The following is a 15,280-nucleotide window of genomic DNA, read 5'->3' on the forward strand; positions in this document are numbered from 1 at the left end:
TAATGGAGGGTGAAACCCCCGCCACTGAAAAAACCTTAGCCGGTTTACAGTTTCAAGTTAATATGAACTTAGCCGTTTTACAGTGACGTTTAAACCCTGTTCTTCAGTCGACTCAAACTTGAGCTATTTTTGCCAAAGTTTCAGACGAGGAGGATTCAGCTCTAGGACGAGGAGGATTGAGCTTGTGAAAGATTTGTTAGATGAAATGAAATACATAATATAAAAATCGCCCAAATCAATCCCTATCAACTGAACGAAATAGAAATTGTTCACATTGTTCATCTGTAATCGACGTATTCCTATGTACAGCCCGTTTTTCCATTTATCATCAAATTACGGCTTCATCTCCATGCGTATTTTTTACGGTTGGCTTTCCATCGTGTCACTAAAACGACTCTTCTGTCATTTCGTTCCGGGGAGAATTTCATTTGACGTTTGACAACACTGGAGAAGGCGGGGTTGCATTATTTTTCCCTCCTTTTCTGCCCTTTACCCCCCTATTCGCCCCCCCCCTTCCCCCCCTATATATACGCCCAGTCATTAAAAAGGGGTTTGAGCCAGACTAGTCTGCTTGGAGGGAAAATATACAGTTTCACGTACGCTTTTTCTTACTTTAGAATTTGGATCATAAGAAAAAATCATTGCGTTTTCCAGACTTTAAGTCTTTTTCTTAAAATATCACAAATTCACGGGAGGGAAGAAGGAGTGCTTCGTTCTCGGAACGGCTTTTTCCTCTCCTGTCTTCCTTCTCTGTTCGCCTTCGGAATGATAGACTTCAGGTGAAGTTCCCTCTATAAAATCTCTTAAACTGTGAAGAATAAAAGCTATTTGTGTTCTTCTTTTCAAGATGAATCTTCACAATGTTACGTCAGAATCTATCAATATCTCTTAAAATACATTATATGTAGAGCAGGAATTTTTCAACTTCACGATTACACGTACGATTTTGCTTACCATCAGATCATAAGAGAAAACTATGACGTGTAACGTGTACCCTTTTTACCCTACCGCTTTTCCAACGACACGAATTCACGAAAAATAGGAGAGTGATGGGAGTGCTTTCACTAGAAATAAGAATGCTTTTTCAGACGATACAACTACAACGGTTGTGACCCCATCCCGCCCTGGTGCCCCTAATCTTATACAACATAATCAACTAGCAAACGACCCTGAAACCCTGAGGCTCTGGAAAAAAAAGAGACTAGGGATTACACACATCTAGAAGAACAGTTAGGACATAAAAACCCTGCCCCTGACCCTAAAAGAACGAGGAACGTGACAGGAATGGGGGGAAAACCCTGCCCCTGAAAAGGAAGAATGAGGGAAGTGGCAGGAATGGGGAAAAGAACATGGACTGGGTGCGAAGAAGAAGGAAGGAGGGGAGAAAAAGATTAACATACGGCGAAAGATGGAAAGGATAAGGAATACTCGAGGGACGCAGGAATAATGAGGAGTAGAAGAAAGGGAAGAAGAAGAAATAGAAGACAACGAAGAAGAAGACAGTAGAAGAAAGGAAATAAGAAGAAAGAAAACAGAGAAGTAGTAGTAGAGAGAGAAGGGTTTCTCTGGGACGCAGGAAGAATGAGAAAGAGTACAAGAAAGGAAAGAAAAAGACATGGAAGACAACGAATAAGTAAACAGAAGAAGCTGAAGGAAAAGAAGAAAAAAAAACAAGAAGAAGAAGAAGAGAGAAGGGATTCTCTAGGGAGGTCATTCAGTATTCAGGGTTATCTTAATTGAAAATCTAATAAACTTTATTGAGACGTTAACCGAAACCTCACGAAATCTTTATTGAGATGTTAACCACAAAATTTCACCTGAGCTCAAAAGGAGTCCAGCCTCTATCTCAGAAGGTTGTTTCCTTTGATTTGATTTCTTTGGAACAGGGAAGAGTGGATTTCAAACCACATAATACGAGTATCAGCGTTTTCTTTGTTTATTGAAGTACCTATTGTTTCTTTACTTCCCATGTCAGAAGTCTTCTGACTAAGCTCGACTCTCCATATCAACGAACTAATATTCTTATGTACGTTGGACAACAGGAGAACCTTTCAAAAGTCTTTACTAAGGCCAGCCACTGTCAAATACACCTCATCAGGTCCGCTTGTCAGGTCTACCTGATACTGTTTGTGATCATCAGTAGACCTGAAAGACGGATCTAATCAGGTGTACCTGTCATGTCTACCACATAGTGACTGGCTCGCCTAAGGAAAAGTTTTGAAGAAGAAGAAAATAAGACAGATTTAGTGTGGACACAGCTCGTCCCCGAAGGTTTATTCAAGAATAAAATTTCAAAGTTCATCGCACGTGGAACCCCAAGTTCAAGTTGACTTAAAGTTAAGGGTTCCTTGAGAAGGCAAGAAATTGGAAACCCCCCGAAATAAACGCCCCTTAATTTCCTTTCGCCGGAAAGTTTTATCAATCAGTTCTTACACAGACGTTTCTGCTGATGCACGAAAACTTACTCAACATTGATGTGGTTGTTTGAAAACCCCAAGATCGGGGTTAGAGGAATTTTGATAGTGATACCCCTCAGTCGAAGTTGAGACTTGGGTCACTTTTGTAGTCTAGTCAATTATTTTCATGATGTGTTTGACTTTTTGGTTTGATTTGCGGAGCTTCAACTGAAAGAATCATGAACTTTTAGAGATAAAGTCAGGAATTCCTGAATCTTTAGAGAACCTACTTCCGAGAAGGATTTTCAGGATGGATGTTGTACATAGTTTGTAGTGTATAAAATACAAGTTAAAAATTCCAAAATACAACACATGAATAGGTACATCCCTTTTTAGAAGGCGACAAATTCACAAATGGTATTCTGAAATACAAAGTACCTGCTGGGGAAGGATTGAAGTACCAAACGAAGAAGAAAGAATAAGAAGCAGAATAAGATGAAGAAAAGGAAAAGAGGGGAAAAGAGAAGAAGAAAAAGAGGAGGAAGAGAAATAGGAAGAAAGAATTCGAAATGAAATATCGCGTGTCGCGGGATTTGTCGCAAAGTCGCAAATCGTTCATTCGCCCTTAAAAAAGTTTGAATGTTACGCATGACTGAGTACCACGAGGGGAAACAAAACATACCGTGTGGTGCCGTGCACATTGCTCCACACGCTTTACTTTTTCATAGATTAATTAATACCCGCCACTTTCACTTAAACGGTCTGACAGACCGCGATCTCACAGAGCCAGGTCTGTCATACCGTCTGACAGACCCGGGTCTCGAGCTTTTTCCGCCACACACGTTCCGACTGCCTGACAGACTTAGTGGGCGTTCACAACCGAGTCCCGAGCCTCTACCCAAGAGAAAATACACAAACCATGGTAATGAATAGAAACATCCCCAATTTAGCTTTGACCATAGTACCGACCCAAAAGAAAATACAAAAACCTTGCTAATGAATAGCAGCGTCCTCAACGGAGCCTTGACTATAGTACCGACTCAATTTACTCTTTATCTTGAGTTAAATGTGTCAGATTGAGTCAAATGTCTTGTTAAATTGAGTAAAAAGAAACATCATGTTGAGTCATACCATATACTCGTACACCGTACAATGTAGAAACATAAACACTTTCTTTTCGATTCCAACACACAAAGCACAACAGTTTTCGACATTTTCCGCTTTCTTTTTATTCACCTTCCAGGCAGGGGGGTTTCCCGCTCACAGTAGAGTGGAAGGGCCCTCCTCTCTTAGCAGTGCAGGAGGGATGGCCGTTCACCGATAGCAATGAGGAGGGGTGCCCTCCATTTTTAGCAGTGAGAGAAATGGCTTTCTACTCTTAATAAGGGGAGAAAGAAAGCTCGGTATTCTTAGCAGCGTACAAAGGGGGCCAAACCTTCTTATAAATGAGAGAGAGGAGGTCCTCCTTTCTTAGCAATGAGAGAAAGAACTAAGAAGGTGCTCCTCCATCGATAGGAACTTGTAGCTCCCTCCACAGAGTCAGGATTCGCATGAAGTGAACATGACACGAAAGGACCCCCTTTTCTAGGGACTTTTCATTCTAGACCAGGAGACAGGCCCTCCTCCACTCTTTGAATAACTGAAAGGAGCAGGCATGCAGGCAACCCGTTGGTAGTACAGGAGGAAGGAGAGGTTCCACCACTCTATTGGAAGAGGTTCCTCCATTCTTAGCGGTGGAGAGGAAACCCAGATGGCTGAGTGCGAGGGAGGGTTCGAGGGGAAGCTTCACCACTCTATAAAAAAGTGGTCCCTCCTCTCTCAGCAGAGCTGGAGGGGGCATCTATGAAAAAGAGGGGAGGGGTAGGGGAGGGGTACCCCTTTCTGAGTGGGAGAAAGGGTCGAGGGGAGGCTCCAGCACGTTGTCAATTTGAATTGAATTCGGTGCTCTTGCGTGTGATTTGAATAACAAAGATTTTCCGTGTGTGTTTTTTTCCGCCCCGGAAGTTTCGCTTGAGCCCTGTGTCTCCTAGTGGGACAAAATCGTGGCATGCTGTGTCATTTGAGCAGAACCGATTCATGTTGTGTCATTTGAGCAATATTGTGTCATTTGTGCAAAATCGAGTCATGTTGTGTGATTTTAGCAACATCGTGTAGTCACTAACATGTTTGTGTTTAAGTGTGTCATGAAGGTCATGACAATCTTCAATTGTCATTATTTAGGGCAAAACTCAACAGAGAGGATGGAATACCAGGAATCGAATTACTGCAACTTGTGCATATGGTGTAGAAAAGAGATCTATTGAGAAAGAAAAAAAAATAGTATCAATTCAGTAACGTTTAGTTGTGGCACTTAAAGAAGAAAAAATTCAGGTACAGTGGAAAGCGAAAGAATCTCAACTTCACCCATCACCAAAAACTGTTCTCCAGATTCATGATTCGGGTTTTCATTCGCTCAATCAAAGGCTATACATGCTTATAGGTACATTGCTCTCAAGGTTCACAATCTGATATTTATCCGCTCTCTCAATTAATTCACTCAATGGCTGCAGTTAAAGTACTTCAATGTGCATTCATCTATCAAGTATTGTGGAGAATTCTTCTTCGATATGATTTCTCAATTGTACAAAACAAGAAGCGGAAGGAACCGCATGAGCTTCATGGGGCAGATCATGGAGTATGCTGGCACAGATTCCTACAGTGAGCTGAAGAGATTAACCCAAGATAGAGAAGCATGGAGAAGAGTTGCCAACCAATCCTTGGGTTGAGATGATCGATAGGACAAAACAATACAGTATCTTCTTCACTATTAACACAAATGGTTCTCATGATTTGACATTCTTTCGCTCAGACAATGAATTCCCTCAAACGCGTCAGTTAAAGGGCTCCGATGTTCATTCACCTACTGTCACTACAGGGTAAACGTTGAACCCGTGATGTTTATCTTTCGATAATTTCGTTTCAATTTGCTCTTTTTCCAACTGACTGGGCGTCTGGTAATGGGGGGGAGGGGGGGGGCGAATAGGGGGGTACGATTGGCTCGATGGCTTTTCTCTATGAATCCATGGGGATATTGTAGGATATTTTCTCAGTGCAGGATTAGAGGGTCTTTCACGTGGCCGTCTGAGTTCCTCTAGAAGCGCTGGCTCCCGGCCTATTCTTGGCGGAATTGTAGTTGACCAAGGTCCGGCCGATGAGGTATTTATCATTCTTAATGTGCTCGTACAGCTGAATGAATTGCTCCACCTGAGGGGAAAATCGGAACAAAAACAGTTATAGGAAACTGGAAAAAATGCTTCTGGCAGTAAACACAGGGTATGTTCTATTCTATTTTTCTTTATTGCCTTTTCCCATACGTAAGGGGTTGACGTTTTTCGTCAGCCTCCCAATCAGCCTTAGGGTGATTGCTTTTGGGCTGACATTTGGTTTGGCTACAAAAATTTACGAGTATTTGTCTAGCACCCAATTTCAGGCTGGTCTCCTCCCTCTTTAAAGTCCCTAATTAGATATGTACCTACTACCTAGCTAATTAAATACTATTAGGTCCAGGATTTCAGCGAGGGGGGGAACAAAAGGGGGAGGGGCAAAAGTTCGCCCCGAACGGGAATCAAACCCGAGGCCTAGCGTTTGCTTACCTGGACGTAGATGACGAAAACCACCACCACGATCACCAAAATGAACGGATAGATCCTCCGCGCCACGAGGTTCCTCAGGGCGCTATTCCTTACGAACAGGGGCACTGTAAAAGATAAAGTAGAGTTTTCTAAAAAAATAATGGGGAAAAAAGATTAATTAATACTTCGTTTTTCGATTGCAAATATTTCAACGGGTTACTTTCTGGTGTTCTCGTGTTGAGCCAGCACCTAAATGGGAAGTATTGTGTCTCTTCTCGCCCATCTGATGAGAGGCATACTACGGGATGGGCATGCTACGACACAGACCACAAGCGTCCAATGTAGCAGTTGTTTCATCGCTACGAAATAAAAACGGCGGTGAAACACTCATCTTACACCTAGAGCTGAATCCTCCTCGTCTGAAACTTGAGCAAAAATAGCTCAAGTTTGAGTCGACTGAAGAGAAAACAGGGTTTAAAGGTCACTGTAAAAAAACGGCTAACTTCATATTAACTTGAAACTGTAAACCGGTTAAGGTTTTTTCAGTGGCGGGGGTTTCACCCTCCATTTCGGCAACAAGCTATGTCGCCTTCACTCACATGAACTTCACTCGGGTTTCGAAACCGAGAATACGGATCCGGTTTCATGAAACCGCTGAGTTAAAGTTTCGGAACTTGAATAAAGGAAAGAGAAAGACAGAAGCGCAAGCGCACTACAAACTATGTCGATATACCTACTGAACTGAAACTGAAACTGAAACCTCCCTGCTTACTGCTTAAGTCTGCTTCGTTACGTAACGGACCCGAAGGTTTCAAGGTTTCGGTTTCAGTTTCGGAACTCAGATCCGAAACCTTAGAGCGTTTCGAAACCTGGGATCCGGAGCCCTGAAAAGTTTCATTTTTCCCATCACTAATGACATCCGGATACAAAACACGCTCAATGTTGTTTCACCTCGCTGACTTTTAGAAACTCGCACCGCTGCGCTCTGCGCTGGCTTCAGCAACTCTTGCGAGTAAAAAAAAATAAAAAAATCCGTCAATCTCATTTTTCCAACTTGTTAAAAATCGTAGCAAGTTTTATTTTTACCAACTTGTTAAAATCGTACGAAACTTTTTTCTCTCGTGATAAAAAGCTCCCCAGGTTTCCACAAGTTTTGCTAATTTTCCCCGCAATAACTTTGGGGAAAACTCCCCGCTTCGTTGTGTTCATCTTCATAGCATGTTTTTTTTCCCTCGTTCCCGTTCATGTTTTTCCCTCGTCTTGAAAATCTTGAAATATTGCGGATTTGTTACAGAGTCGTTCGGGGAAAACAGAGTGGAAGACTGTGTACGTGATGTGAGGGGGAAGGTTTACATAAATATGGTGGAAATTGAAACTTGCACACACTTCCTGGAACCCAGGACCTCTCGTTTCGGGGAAATAGGGATTTCCTGAAATGCATCCCACGTGAACTCTAATTTTAACAGGTGACGGGTTTTCATTTTGGAGGGTTGGATTTGTTATAGAGTCGTTCGGGGAAAACAGAGTGGAAGACTGTGTACGTGATGTGAGGGGGAAGGTTTACATATGGTGGAAATTGAAACTTGCACACACTTCCTGGAACCCACAGGAACTCTCGTTTCGGGGAAATAGGGATTTCCTGAAATGCATCCCACGTGAACTCTAATTTTAACAGGTGACGGGTTTTCATTTTGGAGGGTATCAAACTGTAACCGGTGGGAAGTTTTACGAAGATTTTTGGGGCTTTTGGGTATTGTTCGATGACCATCTTTAATTAATTTACTTAATGACCCGAGCCTCGCCTCGACCCTGCCTTGACCTTATATCTTCATCAAAAATGGGCTTTTGCTGGTGTACTACAGACCAGAGAAAACTAACATGCTTAGCTTGAGACCATTCGAATTTCGGATATCGACTAAAAAAACTAGTGAATATTTTGAGTTTCACAGTGTCAGACTTTCAAAGTTTCAGATAATTAGATGCGATTTCAGAGTATTTGTGCTGCTGAAAAACTAATTGAAGAAAACCTGATATGTATCTGACAAATACCTATCTACAGAACTTCACTTTGAAGCTGAGAACCAACAGAAGAAGGAAACACCCTCACCCCCTAGAAGTTCCTGTAAGCTTAGGGGATGAGCTAACATGTGTGCTTATTATTGTTTTTAAATAAATATTTCATTCGATTCAATTCTTCTTCTTCTTTTTCTTTTCTACCACTTCCTCAGTTTACCTTTTCGCAGAGTGTTTCTATTAGTCAATTTTATGACTGAAAGAGTGAAAGCTGTATCGGAAAATTTGAAATTGAAGTCAATATTAAAATGATATGTTTGTTTCCAAGAATCAGAAAATTTTAAATAAAGAGGAAGAACTCACCGTTAACATCATGATGTGGTGGGAAGATAAGCAATTAGTAGAATTCAGAACCAGGAAGATATAGGTTTAAATACCTGAAACAAGACAGAAGATAATGGGAGAAAATTAGTAGTGCTTCTATACCAGCATTTACAAAGGTATTGAAAATCACAAATAATATTTATTTATTTATTTATTTATTTATTACGTAAGTAATAGCAAGTCGTGTGATGTTCACACCAGATTTTTTTTTTCCCTTATTTATTTAGTCAATACTCTTGTCTATTAATAAACTCCAAACCCCATTGTTACTCGGAATTATTGCCAAACCACACTAAAGTCCCACACTAAAACTTTCCCACAAGGGACAATATTCTTGAAAGGTATGGTTTTGGCCCCTAAAATCGAAAGTCCCTCCTTTGGCCCCCAAAACCCACTGCTCTCCTTTGACCCCTGAAACTTAAAATTAAAACCCCACTTCCAATCCCCTAAACCCTCAATGCATGTGTTCCATTTCTAATATCCCCTTTCCTCTTTCACCCCCTTTATCTTTCCCTCCCTTCTATCTTCTTTCCCCTCCCTCTATTCCCTCCTATCCTAGTTAACCATCATTCCTTGTAGTCCCAAACCCTCTCTCTCCCTCTCTCTATCTCTCTCCCTCTCTCTCTCCCTCCCTCTCTCCCTCCCTCTCTCCCTCCCTCTCTCCCTCCCTCCCTCTCTCTCTCTCCCTCCCTCTCTCTCATTTAGTCAATTTAGTGTGACAGGATCTTTGTTGTTTTTTACTTTACTTTTTTGTCTGTCAATATTTCTCTAAAATAGGAAAACAAGTGATGAGAAAGACAGGATAAAGGAAGAGAGGGGGAGACTGAAAGAAAGAAGAGAGAGGGGGAGGGGGGAGAGAGAGAAAGAGAAGAAAAAGGGACAGAGAGAGAGAGTGAACAATTTTACTTCGGTTCATTGTGATCATTGTTTTACAGTTTTATGTGCGAGAATTTATGTATTTAACTATGTATTCATTTATGTTTATGTTGCGCGTTTATGTAGTTACTAGCTGAATTCCGTCGCTTCGCTCCGGAATCCCGCTAGTTCATCCCGAGGCATGGCCAAACTTGTGGAAAAGGCATGTCCTTTTCCCATGTTCAGATGGGGTCGGCGTATGTCGTCGGCCTCTCGATCAGCTTTAGAGTGATCGCTTTGAGGCCAACTGGTTTTGGCCAAACAAAATTTTCCGAGTGGGATGCCCTTCGCTATTGATATAGCGTGAGGAAATTTGGGCTAGTCTTCTCCATGTTTATAGTCCCCTAGCTAGACGCTGATCTACTCTCTGTTTATAGTCCCTCAGCCAAACTTCTGATCTACTCTCTGTTTATAGTCCCTCAGCCAGACTTTAGTCCCTCAGCCAGACTTCTGATCTACTCTCTGTTTATAGTCCCCTAGCTAGACGCTGATCTACTCTCTGTTTATAGTCCCTCAGCCAGACTTCTGATCTACTCTCTGTTTATAGTCCCCTAGCTAGACGCTGATCTACTCTCTGCTTATAGTCCTTCAGCGAGACTTCTGATCTACTCTCTGTTTAAAGTCCCTCAGCCAGACTTCCTCTTTCTCTTTCATTCTCTTCAATCTTTTTGCATCCCCAAATCAACCTCCTACCCCTCCCCTTATCCTCCAATTCTCTGCTACCCCCTTCCTCTTCTTCCTCTATCCCCAAATTCCTTCCTATCCAACTTAATTCTGTACTTCTTCCCCTCCTTCCTTCCTTGTAACCAGAAACTTCCTCCTTCTCTTCCTTCCTCTCATCTCTCCTTGCATTTCCAAACTCCCTTCCTCTTCCTTCCTATAGCTCATTCCTTTCCCGTCCATCTCTCCTCCCCTCCTGTCCTCTATCTCCCTTCTTCCTCCTCCTCCCCCTCCCCCTGTCCTTTAACCCCTCACTCCCTCTTTCTTCCCCTCCCCTCCTCAAGGGCCCTTGGGCATTGTTTTCATTATTCATGGGGAAAGAATTTTTCAGGTAGGTTGTCTACACTCACGAGCAAAAAGTTCGGACACAGACTGACTTTGGGACTTTTTCAATATCAACAAAGAAGAGGGAAAATCGTCTCAGTTTCTGAAAGGAAAATACGATTCTGAACGGGAAATTCGATCAGCAAGAGCGGTTTATGAGCTGGTACCAGAAAAAGTCCGAAAAATAAATTTGAAATTTTCAGGAAAGCCTGTCAAAACAATGGAAAATCGGAGATGTCTATTGTCCCAAAAATTTTGTACACGAGTGTAGTTTCCAATTTCAGGTCGGTTTTGTATAGGTTTTCCAATTAGCCTGTTCAAACAGTGAATAGAGAGGTATGAAAATTCGATCAACAAGAGCTGTTTATGAGCTGGTACCAGAAAAAGTCCGAAAAATATGTTTGACATTTTCAGGAAAGCCTGTCAAAACAATGGAAAATCGGAGATGTCTATTGTCCCAAAAATTTTGTACACGAGTGGAGTTTCCAATTTCAGGTCGGTTTTGTATAGGTTTTCCAATTAGCCTGTTCAAACAGTGAATAGAGAGGTATGCTTTTCTCCAATCCGACTGTTTTTGCCCCAGTTTACAATAGTGTACATACGTGGGTGGCCTGGGGGGGTATATTGGAAATGGGTACTTGATCTAATTGGGGTCCCCGTTTTGATTGGATTTTCATTTTCAATTGACGACAAATCTAATCGAACTACTCATTGATAAATCTAATCGAACCACCCATTTACATCAACTGAATCTTAAATCTAATCAAACAAATTGTTAAATCTAAATAATTTGAGCTAAGTGTTAAATCTAAACGAGCTACTTGTTTAAATCTTATTGAACTGCTTGCTAATTTAATTGAAGTGAATTGAAACAACAGATAAATCCAATCAAAATCAATATTAAATCTAGTCAAATTATAGCCACAATCTGATTGTGTCAAATTATAGCCACAGTCAAATTATAGCCACAATTTAGATTTAACCAATCTTTAAATTTAACCGCCTCAACTTAAACCAAGTTTAAACCGATTCTAATCCCTACCTGGCCATTTAGCTTGTTGAGCTAACTGAACAAAAAAAAGGTATCTACAATACCCGCTACACATATGAAGGTTAGAATTCTAGAAAGCGAATAAGAGAGAGGGAAAGGGAGAGGGAGAAAGAGAGAGGGGGGAGAGAGAGAGGGAGGATGTGTGTTTAAAAAGAATACCTAATTGTTCGAGGTTCAAGAAGAAAGAAAGAGAGAGAGAGGGAGAGAAGGGAGGGATATAGAGAGAGGGAAAGGGAGAGAGAGAAAGAGGGAGGGAGGGAAAGAGAGGGAGGGAGGGAAAGAGAGGGAGGGAGAGAGAGAGAGAGGGAAAGGGAGAGAGAGAGAGGATGTGTGTTTACAAAAGAATACCTAATTGTTCGAGGTTCAAGAAGAAAGAAAGAGGAAGAAGGAGAGAGAGAAGAATGAGGAGGGAGAAAAGAGAGGGAGAGAGGGAATGGCATAACAAGGATTTTTTTCCTACCTGCCTACGTCAAAGAATGGTCTTTTGTTTTGCCTATGACAAAAATTTCCCCTCTCCCTCTCTCTCTCCTCTCTTTCTCCCCCCTCCCTCCCTCTCTCCATCCATTGTCATTCAGTATGAAAGAGCCAACACACAAGTCATATGTATACCTACACCTACCTATATGACTTGTGCATTAGTCATACAAATATTTGAGTAATGAAGGACAGGAAGGGAGGAAGGAAAAGACAGAGAGAGAGAGAAAGAGAGAGAGAGAAAGAGAGAGAGGGAAAGAGAAAGAGAAAAAGGGAGGAGGAGAGAAAGAAAGGGAGAGAGGAGGAAAAGGAAATGGAATAGAGGTCCCCCTGATTCTCTCTCTTTTTTTTTTTTTTTTTTTTTTTTTTTTAGATTTGAGCTAGAGACTTGAAATTTGGTATGTAGTTCACAAATGTGACAAAAGGATGCAACTCAAAACGTTTGTTTGAGATCGGTGCTGCGGTTGGTTTCCAGCTATACCGACTAAACGGTCAGAGATATTGTAAAAGTTTGGCTATAAGAACAAGAACACCCAAAAAAAAGCATCATTCAATAGGATGAGGAAAGTCGTGTGATGTTCACATCAGATTTTTTTTTTCTATTGAGTCCCAGGCTTACGTTCTGAAATATTGGTCGGTAAGAGCATGATATCTTTTACATCTTCTTCTCTTATTTCCCCCTTCTCCTCCTTATTTGTTCCTTCTTTTTCTCTACCACCTCCGTTTTTATCCAACCCTATTTCTACTCTTCCTTCTTCTTCTTCTTCTTCTTCTTCTTCTTCTTCTTCTCCTTCTTCTTTGAAAAACTAATTGAAGAAAACCTGATATGTATCTGACAAATACCTATCTATAGAACTACACTTTGAAGCTGTGAGAACCAACAGAAGAAGGAAACACCCTCACCCCCTAGAAGTTCCTGTAAGCTTAGGGGATGAGCTAACATTTGTGCTTACTATTGTTTGTAAATAAATATTTCATTCAATTCAATTCAATTCAATTCTTCTTCTTCTTTTCTACCACTTCCTAAGTTTACCTTTTCGCAGAGTGTTTCTATTAGTCAATTTTATGACTGAAAGAGTGAAAGCTGTATCGGAAAATGTGAAATCGAAGTCAATATTAGAATGATATGTTTCCAAGAATCCGAAAATTTTAAATAATGAGGAAGAACTCACCGTTAACATGATGTGGTGGAAAGATAGCAATTAGTAGAATTCAGAACCAGGAAGATAAAGGCTTAAATACCTGAAACAAGACAGAAGATAATGGGAGAAGGTTAGTGCTTCTATACCAGCATTGGCAAAGGTATTGAAAATCACAAATAATATTTAATATTTATTTATTACGTAAGTAATTGAAAATCACAAATAATATTTATTTATTACGTAAGTAATAAAAAGTCGTGTGATGTTCACACCAGATTTTTTTTTCCCCTTATTTATTTAGTCATTTTAGTGTGACAGGATCTTTGTTGTTTTTTTTACTTTTTTTTTAGTGATGAGAAAGATAGGATAGAGGGAGAGAGGGAGAGGGAGAGAGAGAGAGAAAGAGAGAGGAGAGAGGGAAAGACTGAAAGAAAGAAGAGAGGGGGAGCGTTAGAGGGAGAGGGAGAGAGAGAGAATGAACAATTTTACTTCGGTTCATTGTGATCATTGTTTTACAGTTTTACGTGCGAGAATTTATGTATTTAATTATGTTTATGTTGCGCGTTTATGTAGTTATACATATTTATGTTGCGCGTTTATAGTTTATGAGCGCGCCTGTGTTCAAGTGCGCGTTACCTAATCAGCAAAATTTGAAGTGAATTTTTCACGCTTATTCGTTTCGTGTTCATACTTCATACTATTTGCCACCATCCGCTATATATATACGACTCTCTCTCTCTCTCTCTCTCTCCCTCCAACGCCCCTCTCTCTCTCCCTCCAACGCCCCTCAATATTGTCATGGTATGTAGGACCTAGTAGGTATACCATTAGACATGTCTCGTATTTAGGTATTTACATATGATGGTATCATATATAAGGTATTTTATATATGATCTATGTACCTAATAGTTACCTACCTATCTTATACATAGGTTACATATGTACATATCAGATTATCCGTGAGTAAATACTAGAGACTAGTTAGATACGCCGGCGAAATAAAATCATTAATAGAGAAATTAATCGTACTTAGGTAGGTATGTATTAAAATATTAAAAAACAAAATAAAAATGAAAAAAAAAGAAAAAAAAACTGACTTCACTATGTACCTAACACGTCTTAGGTCCCTAATAGGAGCTTCTAACACGGCCCATTAGTAAACAACAATTTCTTTACGATTCGTAACTTACAACTACTTCAACTACGATTCGTAACTTACATTTCTTTTTTGCCACCCACAACCTGTAAGAATGTTTTATTTCTCTTTTGTTGATTCTATATAATTTTTGCTGTTCCAGAAAATTCCACAAGTTGTTGATCAAAATGAACCAAGTACTATTTACTAAGAAAGAGGTAAGAGCATAGCCATCTTGATGTTTCACCGTAATCAGATAGGCAAGGCAATATGTACCTACTGCCCATGTACCTATAATTATGTAGGTGCTGGGTCAACACAAGAACAGAAATTTTTTGATCTTTTTTTTTTTCATTGAAATGCCAATTATTCATGGTACAGGGACAGAGATCATTTAAAGATTTTAAAGAAAGGCCTTGATCACATTTTGAAATCAGGATATATTTGAGTCAGTACAAAATTATTCATACTTTCAAATTTTCATATTTTTTCCTTTTTTACTTTCCTTATCCTATAGGAAGGAAAGTAATGTAATCGGGTCAAAATTTCGATGGTCAGTTTTTAGTGCCAAAACACGTTTTGAGGTCCCTAGAGCCTAAATCCAAAGTTTCAGCCATTGGTCCGTGCGTGTGTGTCTGTCTGTAAACAAAATATCTCGAGAACGGTAAGAGCTAGAGACTTGAAATTTGGTATGTAGCTGTCAAATGTGACAAGGATATGACACGAAATTTGGTTAAGATCGGTGCAACGGTTGGCGGCATTTTACAGCTTTTTGGCGGTTTTCGGTGTAATTTAACAATATATCGGGAACGGTATGAGCTAGGGACTTGAAATTTGGTATGGAGTTTACAAATATGACAAGATATTGATGGATTCTGACGTAAATTTTTTTACAGTTTACACTGATGATGCCAGCAATGGCGAAACATGTCTGTTTGAATAAACAATAAAAAACCCCTCCCCCAACTGTGAAGAGTAAAAGTTATTGTGTTCTTCTTTTAAATATGACAAGGATGCAACTCAAAACGTTTGGTTGAGATGGTTGCTGCGCTTGGCGGTATTTTGACAGCTTTTGGACAGATTTCGACCGTTTTTAGTCTGGCGGGAGGACCAAA

At 40.4% G+C, this 15,280-nt stretch overlaps 1 long non-coding RNA gene across 1 annotated transcript; it reads right to left on the reverse strand.

The window, feature by feature from the left end:
• Positions 1-5,458: 5,458 nt before the first annotated feature.
• Positions 5,459-6,136, reverse strand: LOC113469382. The gene is made up of 2 exons (XR_003392826.1): positions 6,029-6,136; positions 5,459-5,639 (listed from the first exon to the last, which is right to left on the reverse strand). It is a non-coding gene; the product is annotated as an uncharacterized LOC113469382 (long non-coding RNA).
• Between the last annotated feature and the right edge of the window lie 9,144 nt (positions 6,137-15,280).

This window comes from Diaphorina citri, unplaced genomic scaffold (assembly GCF_000475195.1).
Source record: "Diaphorina citri unplaced genomic scaffold, Diaci psyllid genome assembly version 1.1 scaffold1052, whole genome shotgun sequence".
Lineage (NCBI taxonomy): Eukaryota > Metazoa > Arthropoda > Insecta > Hemiptera > Psyllidae > Diaphorina > Diaphorina citri.